The sequence below is a fragment of the Brachyhypopomus gauderio genome, unplaced genomic scaffold, assembly GCF_052324685.1.
Source record: "Brachyhypopomus gauderio isolate BG-103 unplaced genomic scaffold, BGAUD_0.2 sc150, whole genome shotgun sequence".
NCBI lineage: Eukaryota > Metazoa > Chordata > Actinopteri > Gymnotiformes > Hypopomidae > Brachyhypopomus > Brachyhypopomus gauderio.
In genome coordinates this window covers 360,467-371,648 of record NW_027506971.1, presented here as the reverse complement: position 1 = coordinate 371,648, position 11,182 = coordinate 360,467, and the positions used below count along the sequence as shown (strand labels likewise).

The following is an 11,182-nucleotide window of genomic DNA, read 5'->3' as shown; positions in this document are numbered from 1 at the left end:
CAAGTTATGCTCAGAAACACTGTTTAGAGCACTTACAACGCCAGCAAACGCTGTTTTGAATGCCTTAATGCAAGACTTACTACTTGTTTGGAAATGCATGTGTAACATTACAAACATGATAAAACAGCTTGTTATCACATCCAAACACAGTTTTGAAACAAAATATGAGTTTTCAGTTCATTCTTCAAAAGTTGCACTTTTGCCACAAGTTATGCTCAGAAACACTGTTTAGAGCACTTACAACGCCAGCAAACGCTGTTTTGAATGCCTTAATGCAAGACTTACTACTTGTTTGGAAATGCATGTGTAACATTACAAACATGATAAAACAGCTTGTTATCACATCCAAACACAGTTTTGAAACAAAATATGAGTTTTCAGTTCATTCTTCAAAAGTTGCACTTTTGCCCCAAGTTATGCTCAGAAACACTGTTTAGAGCGCTTACAGCGCCAGCAAACGCTGTTTTGAACGCCTTAATGCAAGACTTACTACTTGTTTGGAAATGCATGTGTAACATCACAAACATGATAAAACAGCTTGTTATCACATCCAAACACTGTTTTGAAACAAAATATGAGTTTTCAGTTCATTCTTCAAAAGTTGCACTTTTGCCCCAAGTTATGCTCAGAAACACTGTTTAGAGCGCTTACAGCGCCAGCAAACGCTGTTTTGAACGCCTTAATGCAAGACTTACTACTTGTTTGGAACTGCATGTGTAACATCACAAACATGATAAAACAGCTTGTTATCACATCCAAACACAGTTTTGAAACAAAATATGAGTTTTCAGTTCATTCTTCAAAAGTTGCACTTTTGCCACAAGTTATGCTCAGAAACACTGTTTAGAGCACTTACAACGCCAGCAAACGCTGTTTTGAATGCCTTAATGCAAGACTTACTACTTGTTTGGAAATGCATGTGTAACATTACAAACATGATAAAACAGCTTGTTATCACATCCAAACACAGTTTTGAAACAAAATATGAGTTTTCAGTTCATTCTTCAAAAGTTGCACTTTTGCCCCAAGTTATGCTCAGAAACACTGTTTAGAGCGCTTACAGCGCCAGCAAACGCTGTTTTGAACGCCTTAATGCAAGACTTACTACTTGTTTGGAAATGCATGTGTAACATCACAAACATGATAAAACAGCTTGTTATCACATCCAAACACAGTTTTGAAACAAAATATGAGTTTTCAGTTCATCCTTCAAAAGTTGCACTTTTGCCACAAGTTATGCTCAGAAACACTGTTTAGAGCACTTACAACGCCAGCAAACGCTGTTTTGAACGCCTTAATGCAAGACTTACTACTTGTTTGGAAATGCATGTGTAACATCACAAACATGATAAAACAGCTTGTTATCACATCCAAACACAGTTTTGAAACAAAATATGAGTTTTCAGTTCATTCTTCAAAAGTTGCACTTTTGCCCCAAGTTATGCTCAGAAACACTGTTTAGAGCGCTTACAGCGCCAGCAAACGCTGTTTTGAACGCCTTAATGCAAGACTTACTACTTGTTTGGAAATGCATGTGTAACATCACAAACATGATAAAACAGCTTGTTATCACATCCAAACACAGTTTTGAAACAAAATATGAGTTTTCAGTTCATTCTTCAAAAGTTGCACTTTTGCCCCAAGTTATGCTCAGAAACACTGTTTAGAGCGCTTACAGCGCCAGCAAACGCTGTTTTGAACGCCTTAATGCAAGACTTACTACTTGTTTGGAAATGCATGTGTAACATCACAAACATGATAAAACAGCTTGTTATCACATCCAAACACAGTTTTGAAACAAAATATGAGTTTTCAGTTCATTCTTCAAAAGTTGCACTTTTGCCACAAGTTATGCTCAGAAACACTGTTTAGAGCACTTACAACGCCAGCAAACGCTGTTTTGAACGCCTTAATGCAAGACTTACTACTTGTTTGGAAATGCATGTGTAACATTACAAACATGATAAAACAGCTTGTTATCACATCCAAACACAGTTTTGAAACAAAATATGAGTTTTCAGTTCATTCTTCAAAAGTTGCACTTTTGCCCCAAGTTATGCTCAGAAACACTGTTTAGAGCGCTTACAGCGCCAGCAAACGCTGTTTTGAACGCCTTAATGCAAGACTTACTACTTGTTTGGAAATGCATGTGTAACATCACAAACATGATAAAACAGCTTGTTATCACATCCAAACACAGTTTTGAAACAAAATATGAGTTTTCAGTTCATTCTTCAAAAGTTGCACTTTTGCCACAAGTTATGCTCAGAAACACTGTTTAGAGCACTTACAACGCCAGCAAACGCTGTTTTGAACGCCTTAATGCAAGACTTACTACTTGTTTGGAAATGCATGTGTAAAATTACAAACATGATAAAACAGCTTGTTATCACATCCAAACACTGTTTTGAAACAAAATACGAGTTTTCAGTTCATTCTTCAAAAGTTGCACTTTTGCCCCAAGTTATGCACAGAAACACTGTTTAGAGCGCTTACAGCGCCAGCAAACGCTGTTTTGAACGCCTTAATGCAAGACTTACTACTTGTTTGGAAATGCATGTGTAACATCACAAACATGATAAAACAGCTTGTTATCACATCCAAACACAGTTTTGAAACAAAATATGAGTTTTCAGTTCATTCTTCAAAAGTTGCACTTTTGCCACAAGTTATGCTCAGAACCACTGTTTAGAGCGCTTACAGCGCCAGCAAACGCTGTTTTGAACGCCTTAATGCAAGACTTACTACTTGTTTGGAAATGCATGTGTAACATCACAAACATGATAAAACAGCTTATCACATCCAAACACAGTTTTGAAACAAAATATGAGTTTTCAGTTCATTCTTCAAAAGTTGCACTTTTGCCACAAGTTATGCTCAGAAACACTGTTTAGAGCACTTACAACGCCAGCAAACGCTGTTTTGAACGCCTTAATGCAAGACTTACTACTTGTTTGGAAATGCATGTGTAACATTACAAACATGATAAAACAGCTTGTTATCACATCCAAACACTGTTTTGAAACAAAATATGAGTTTTCAGTTCATTCTTCAAAAGTTGCACTTTTGCCACAAGTTATGCTCAGAAACACTGTTTAGAGCACTTACAACGCCAGCAAACGCTGTTTTGAACGCCTTAATGCAAGACTTACTACTTGTTTGGAAATGCATGTGTAACATTACAAACATGATAAAACAGCTTGTTATCACATCCAAACACTGTTTTGAAACAAAATACGAGTTTTCAGTTCATTCTTCAAAAGTTGCACTTTTGCCCCAAGTTATGCACAGAAACACTGTTTAGAGCGCTTACAGCGCCAGCAAACGCTGTTTTGAACGCCTTAATGCAAGACTTACTACTTGTTTGGAAATGCATGTGTAACATTACAAACATGATAAAACAGCTTGTTATCACATCCAAACACTGTTTTGAAACAAAATATGAGTTTTCAGTTCATTCTTCAAAAGTTGCACTTTTGCCCCAAGTTATGCTCAGAAACACTGTTTAGAGCGCTTACAGCGCCAGCAAACGCTGTTTTGAACGCCTTAATGCAAGACTTACTACTTGTTTGGAAATGCATGTGTAACATCACAAACATGATAAAACAGCTTGTTATCACATCCAAACACAGTTTTGAAACAAAATATGAGTTTTCAGTTCATTCTTCAAAAGTTGCACTTTTGCCACAAGTTATGCTCAGAACCACTGTTTAGAGCGCTTACAGCGCCAGCAAACGCTGTTTTGAACGCCTTAATGCAAGACTTACTACTTGTTTGGAAATGCATGTGTAACATCACAAACATGATAAAACAGCTTGTTATCACATCCAAACACAGTTTTGAAACAAAATATGAGTTTTCAGTTCATTCTTCAAAAGTTGCACTTTTGCCCCAAGTTATGCTCAGAAACACTGTTTAGAGCGCTTACAGCGCCAGCAAACGCTGTTTTGAACGCCTTAATGCAAGACTTACTACTTGTTTGGAAATGCATGTGTAACATCACAAACATGATAAAACAGCTTGTTATCACATCCAAACACAGTTTTGAAACAAAATATGAGTTTTCAGTTCATTCTTCAAAAGTTGCACTTTTGCCACAAGTTATGCTCAGAAACACTGTTTAGAGCACTTACAACGCCAGCAAACGCTGTTTTGAACGCCTTAATGCAAGACTTACTACTTGTTTGGAAATGCATGTGTAACATTACAAACATGATAAAACAGCTTGTTATCACATCCAAACACTGTTTTGAAACAAAATATGAGTTTTCAGTTCATTCTTCAAAAGTTGCACTTTTGCCCCAAGTTATGCACAGAAACACTGTTTAGAGCGCTTACAGCGCCAGCAAACGCTGTTTTGAACGCCTTAATGCAAGACTTACTACTTGTTTGGAAATGCATGTGTAACATCACAAACATGATAAAACAGCTTGTTATCACATCCAAACACAGTTTTGAAACAAAATATGAGTTTTCAGTTCATTCTTCAAAAGTTGCACTTTTGCCACAAGTTATGCTCAGAACCACTGTTTAGAGCGCTTACAGCGCCAGCAAACGCTGTTTTGAACGCCTTAATGCAAGACTTACTACTTGTTTGGAAATGCATGTGTAACATCACAAACATGATAAAACAGCTTATCACATCCACAGTTTTGAAACAAAATATGAGTTTTCAGTTCATTCTTCAAAAGTTGCACTTTTGCCACAAGTTATGCTCAGAACCACTGTTTAGAGCGCTTACAGCGCCAGCAAACGCTGTTTTGAACGCCTTAATGCAAGACTTACTACTTGTTTGGAAATGCATGTGTAACATCACAAACATGATAAAACAGCTTGTTATCACATCCAAACACAGTTTTGAAACAAAATATGAGTTTTCAGTTCATTCTTCAAAAGTTGCACTTTTGCCCCAAGTTATGCTCAGAAACACTGTTTAGAGCGCTTACAGCGCCAGCAAACGCTGTTTTGAACGCCTTAATGCAAGACTTACTACTTGTTTGGAAATGCATGTGTAACATCACAAACATGATAAAACAGCTTGTTATCACATCCAAACACAGTTTTGAAACAAAATATGAGTTTTCAGTTCATTCTTCAAAAGTTGCACTTTTGCCCCAAGTTATGCTCAGAAACACTGTTTAGAGCGCTTACAGCGCCAGCAAACGCTGTTTTGAACGCCTTAATGCAAGACTTACTACTTGTTTGGAAATGCATGTGTAACATTACAAACATGATAAAACAGCTTGTTATCACATCCAAACACTGTTTTGAAACAAAATATGAGTTTTCAGTTCATTCTTCAAAAGTTGCACTTTTGCCCCAAGTTATGCTCAGAAACACTGTTTAGAGCGCTTACAGCGCCAGCAAACGCTGTTTTGAACGCCTTAATGCAAGACTTACTACTTGTTTGGAAATGCATGTGTAACATCACAAACATGATAAAACAGCTTATCACATCCAAACACAGTTTTGAAACAAAATATGAGTTTTCAGTTCATTCTTCAAAAGTTGCACTTTTGCCACAAGTTATGCTCAGAAACACTGTTTAGAGCACTTACAACGCCAGCAAACGCTGTTTTGAACGCCTTAATGCAAGACTTACTACTTGTTTGGAAATGCATGTGTAACATTACAAACATGATAAAACAGCTTGTTATCACATCCAAACACTGTTTTGAAACAAAATATGAGTTTTCAGTTCATTCTTCAAAAGTTGCACTTTTGCCCCAAGTTATGCACAGAAACACTGTTTAGAGCGCTTACAGCGCCAGCAAACGCTGTTTTGAACGCCTTAATGCAAGACTTACTACTTGTTTGGAAATGCATGTGTAACATCACAAACATGATAAAACAGCTTATCACATCCAAACACAGTTTTGAAACAAAATATGAGTTTTCAGTTCATTCTTCAAAAGTTGCACTTTTGCCACAAGTTATGCTCAGAACCACTGTTTAGAGCGCTTACAGCGCCAGCAAACGCTGTTTTGAACGCCTTAATGCAAGACTTACTACTTGTTTGGAAATGCATGTGTAACATCACAAACATGATAAAACAGCTTGTTATCACATCCAAACACAGTTTTGAAACAAAATATGAGTTTTCAGTTCATTCTTCAAAAGTTGCACTTTTGCCCCAAGTTATGCTCAGAAACACTGTTTAGAGCGCTTACAGCGCCAGCAAACGCTGTTTTGAACGCCTTAATGCAAGACTTACTACTTGTTTGGAAATGCATGTGTAACATCACAAACATGATAAAACAGCTTGTTATCACATCCAAACACAGTTTTGAAACAAAATATGAGTTTTCAGTTCATTCTTCAAAAGTTGCACTTTTGCCCCAAGTTATGCTCAGAAACACTGTTTAGAGCGCTTACAGCGCCAGCAAACGCTGTTTTGAACGCCTTAATGCAAGACTTACTACTTGTTTGGAAATGCATGTGTAACATTACAAACATGATAAAACAGCTTGTTATCACATCCAAACACTGTTTTGAAACAAAATATGAGTTTTCAGTTCATTCTTCAAAAGTTGCACTTTTGCCCCAAGTTATGCTCAGAAACACTGTTTAGAGCGCTTACAGCGCCAGCAAACGCTGTTTTGAACGCCTTAATGCAAGACTTACTACTTGTTTGGAAATGCATGTGTAACATCACAAACATGATAAAACAGCTTATCACATCCAAACACAGTTTTGAAACAAAATATGAGTTTTCAGTTCATTCTTCAAAAGTTGCACTTTTGCCACAAGTTATGCTCAGAAACACTGTTTAGAGCACTTACAACGCCAGCAAACGCTGTTTTGAACGCCTTAATGCAAGACTTACTACTTGTTTGGAAATGCATGTGTAACATTACAAACATGATAAAACAGCTTGTTATCACATCCAAACACTGTTTTGAAACAAAATATGAGTTTTCAGTTCATTCTTCAAAAGTTGCACTTTTGCCCCAAGTTATGCACAGAAACACTGTTTAGAGCGCTTACAGCGCCAGCAAACGCTGTTTTGAACGCCTTAATGCAAGACTTACTACTTGTTTGGAAATGCATGTGTAACATCACAAACATGATAAAACAGCTTGTTATCACATCCAAACACAGTTTTGAAACAAAATATGAGTTTTCAGTTCATTCTTCAAAAGTTGCACTTTTGCCACAAGTTATGCTCAGAAACACTGTTTAGAGCACTTACAACGCCAGCAAACGCTGTTTTGAACGCCTTAATGCAAGACTTACTACTTGTTTGGAAATGCATGTGTAACATTACAAACATGATAAAACAGCTTGTTATCACATCCAAACACTGTTTTCTTTCAAAATATGAGTTTTCTTTTCATTCTTCAAAAGTTGCACTTTTGCCCCAAGTTATGCTCAGAAACACTGTTTAGAGCACTTACAACGCCAGCAAACGCTGTTTTGAACGCCTTAATGCAAGACTTACTACTTGTTTGGAAATGCATGTGTAACATTACAAACATGATAAAACAGCTTGTTATCACATCCAAACACTGTTTTCATTCAAAATATGAGTTTTCTTTTCATTCTTCAAAAGTTGCACTTTTGCCCCAAGTTATGCTCAGAAACACTGTTTAGAGCACTTACAACGCCAGCAAACGCTGTTTTGAACGCCTTAATGCAAGACTTACTACTTGTTTGGAAATGCATGTGTAACATTACAAACATGATAAAACAGCTTGTTATCACATCCAAACACTGTTTTCTTTCAAAATATGAGTTTTCTTTTCATTCTTCAAAAGTTGCACTTTTGCCCCAAGTTATGCTCAGAAACACTGTTTAGAGCACTTACAATGCCAGCAAACGCTGTTTTGAACGCCTTAATGCAAGACTTACTACTTGTTTGGAAATGCATGTGTAACATCACAAACATGATAAAACAGCTTGTTATCACATCCAAACACAGTTTTGAAACAAAATATGAGTTTTCAGTTCATTCTTCAAAAGTTGCACTTTTGCCACAAGTTATGCTCAGAACCACTGTTTAGAGCGCTTACAGCGCCAGCAAACGCTGTTTTGAACGCCTTAATGCAAGACTTACTACTTGTTTGGAAATGCATGTGTAACATCACAAACATGATAAAACAGCTTGTTATCACATCCAAACACAGTTTTGAAACAAAATATGAGTTTTCAGTTCATTCTTCAAAAGTTGCACTTTTGCCCCAAGTTATGCACAGAAACACTGTTTAGAGCGCTTACAGCGCCAGCAAACGCTGTTTTGAACGCCTTAATGCAAGACTTACTACTTGTTTGGAAATGCATGTGTAACATCACAAACATGATAAAACAGCTTGTTATCACATCCAAACACAGTTTTGAAACAAAATATGAGTTTTCAGTTCATTCTTCAAAAGTTGCACTTTTGCCACAAGTTATGCTCAGAAACACTGTTTAGAGCACTTACAACGCCAGCAAACGCTGTTTTGAACGCCTTAATGCAAGACTTACTACTTGTTTGGAAATGCATGTGTAACATTACAAACATGATAAAACAGCTTGTTATCACATCCAAACACTGTTTTGAAACAAAATATGAGTTTTCAGTTCATTCTTCAAAAGTTGCACTTTTGCCCCAAGTTATGCACAGAAACACTGTTTAGAGCGCTTACAGCGCCAGCAAACGCTGTTTTGAACGCCTTAACACTAGGAACCCGACGGCCGCGAAAATTTTCGCAAGGCTTAGTAAGGTCCATGTAGCCCACTCCCCTGCTGTGAAGAGATTAACGCCCATTGTCTTGGTAATGCGGTGGAAGCGTCTCACCCCCAGCTCATACGCCTGCCAAAGCACAAGCGGCTCACCTCCAAGCTCATACAAGGCACCAAACGTGATACTTCACGAAAAACTTGGTTACAAACAAGCAGACTGTATATGTTACCGATCCTACAACAAACAGCGGAAATTTTGTAGACTCGTGTTTCAAAAGATACAATTCAAGCGCACGTAGAGAGTTTCTCAAATGAGTCCCGTCAAACAATAAAAATAAATAAAATTGTCTGAACCTCTTTGTATATTGTTTGAAGCTCTTTGTATATTTACTACACTATATAATATTTGTTACACTTTCTGTTTCCGCGTTTGAATTCGCGTTTGAAAAGCTAAGAAATTATATGGCGCAATTATATATATGGCTGATAAATGTTGTGATCTAAACAGCAGACTGGAAAAGGAGAGGAAAAGACAGGAAGAACAAATTCATGTGCTGTAAAACAACTTTATTTTGATCAAACATGGATGTCTATTCCGGGTTTCTTGAAGTGGAATGTCAAGAAAGTTGAGGGTGTCTTGAAGTTGAGGGTGTACTCGCCAGATGCACTTGCCGCATGCAACACACGCGTTGATGCTGTGGAGAACAATTCAAGGTACACCTTACATTTTGAATAAAATCTTTCAGAAGACAAAAATACGTAACATATGTGGTGTTACGTATGTAGGCCTACTTATCAACGTACCTTCATGTAGTTGTAGCCAACAGTTGCTACACAGCCAGGGTGTACTCGCTGCATGCAACGGGCCACCGGCGTGTTCCTGCGTGCACTGTGTATGCACGCACCTTCATGATGTCTGTCAACGGCGCACTGCAAAGAACAAAGTACATGTTATATTTTGAACGAATTTATTCATGTGTACCAGCCAGGGACCCTCTTTCTTACATTTGCGGCAGGTTCATCGTTCATCGCTGCCAAGGTCAACGGGCCACCGGCGTGTTCCTGCGCGCACTGTGTATGCACGCACAGAAGTACATGTTATATTTAGAACGAATTCATTCATGTATAAATTGATTCTGTGAAAATGTCACAGGCATGGGTCATAACAGAACGGGAATCCAATTCCAGCAACCATGAGAAAAATAACCAGCAACCACGACGAGAAATAAACAGAGGACTAACACGGAAACAGACATGAAATGGCAGGAGATGCGGGGCAGACCGTGACACCGGGTTTCATGATGTGCGACTGTGGAACAGAAAGAGAAGAGATTTTTGGTTATGTTCAAATAATAGTGTGTGTGTATATATATGTGTGTGTGATTGGTTGTCTGTATATATATATAATATATTTATATATATATATATATATATATATATAAATATACTTATCGACGTACCTTCATGTAGTTTTAGGTACACAGTTGCCACACAGCCAGGGACACTCTGCCCTACACTTGCGACAGGTGTACTTGCCGCATGCAGCGCACGGGGTTATGCTGTGGTTCCGGTTGCAGTTTGTCTGCACCTGACACGTAGTCTTCTTTCCAGGAGCAGGCGAAGGACGTGGCGTTCTCTTCAACTCCTTTTCCTGTAGGAAACGAAGACGGAGTTCCTCAGCAAGAGTACACATAAAAACTCTCCTACTCTCTGTGGACCCCGTACATGCCGTGTACAAAACATGCGCGTTCATCGCTGCCAGGTCAAGTATGTTATAAAACACTGCAACGGGCCACCGGCGTGTTCCTGCGCGCACTGTGTATGCACGCGCCTTCTGGTCCATGATGTCAACGGCGCACTGCAAAGAACAAATACAAAGAAGTACATGTTATATTTTGAATAAATTCATTCATGTATGATAAATTGATTTATCAATGCCAACACATGCATACCTTCGTCCGGTTGTAGTCCGTCACAGTGTTTGGCTTCTTTTTGCGGTCGTCTGCAATCTCCACGTGCGTGTGCATAGTGCTCAGAACGCAAACTGTTTTGTTGGGCTTGGAGGCATACACCGTCAGAAGCGCATCATCGGATCTGTACACCTCCGTTGACAACTTCTCACGTCCCTTGGCGTTTTTGGCTTCCAAAGGAACTTCTCGGCGAATCTTGTTCATTGTCCCAAGCAGAGTCGTGTTGCATTCCAGCAGCTTCTTAGCCAGGGAAAGAGATGTGAAAAAATTGTCTGTGGCTACAGTTCTGCCCTTGCCCAGGTATGGCTTCATAAGCTTCATCACCACATTCTCGGACACTCTTTCCCCCTTGGGACGATCGGGGTCCTTTCCAAGGTATGGAATGGCGTTGCACATGTACTTTGTGTTCAACTCAGAAGCAACCCAAAACTTTATTCCAAACTTGTCCGGCTTTGAGGCAATGTACTGGGTGAATGGACAGCGAACCTTGGTCGGAAACAGCTGCTCGTCGACTGTCAGTTCCTTGCCTGGGGTATAGCACAAAATGC

General features: G+C 38.6%; 1 long non-coding RNA gene across 1 annotated transcript; it reads right to left on the bottom strand.

Moving 5' to 3' along the window:
* Positions 1–9,262: 9,262 nt before the first annotated feature.
* Positions 9,263–9,995, bottom strand: LOC143500441 (uncharacterized). Its single transcript, XR_013126803.1, has 3 exons — positions 9,670–9,995; positions 9,469–9,594; positions 9,263–9,359 (listed from the first exon to the last, which is right to left on the bottom strand). It is a non-coding gene; the product is annotated as an uncharacterized LOC143500441 (long non-coding RNA).
* Positions 9,996–11,182: the final 1,187 nt, after the last annotated feature.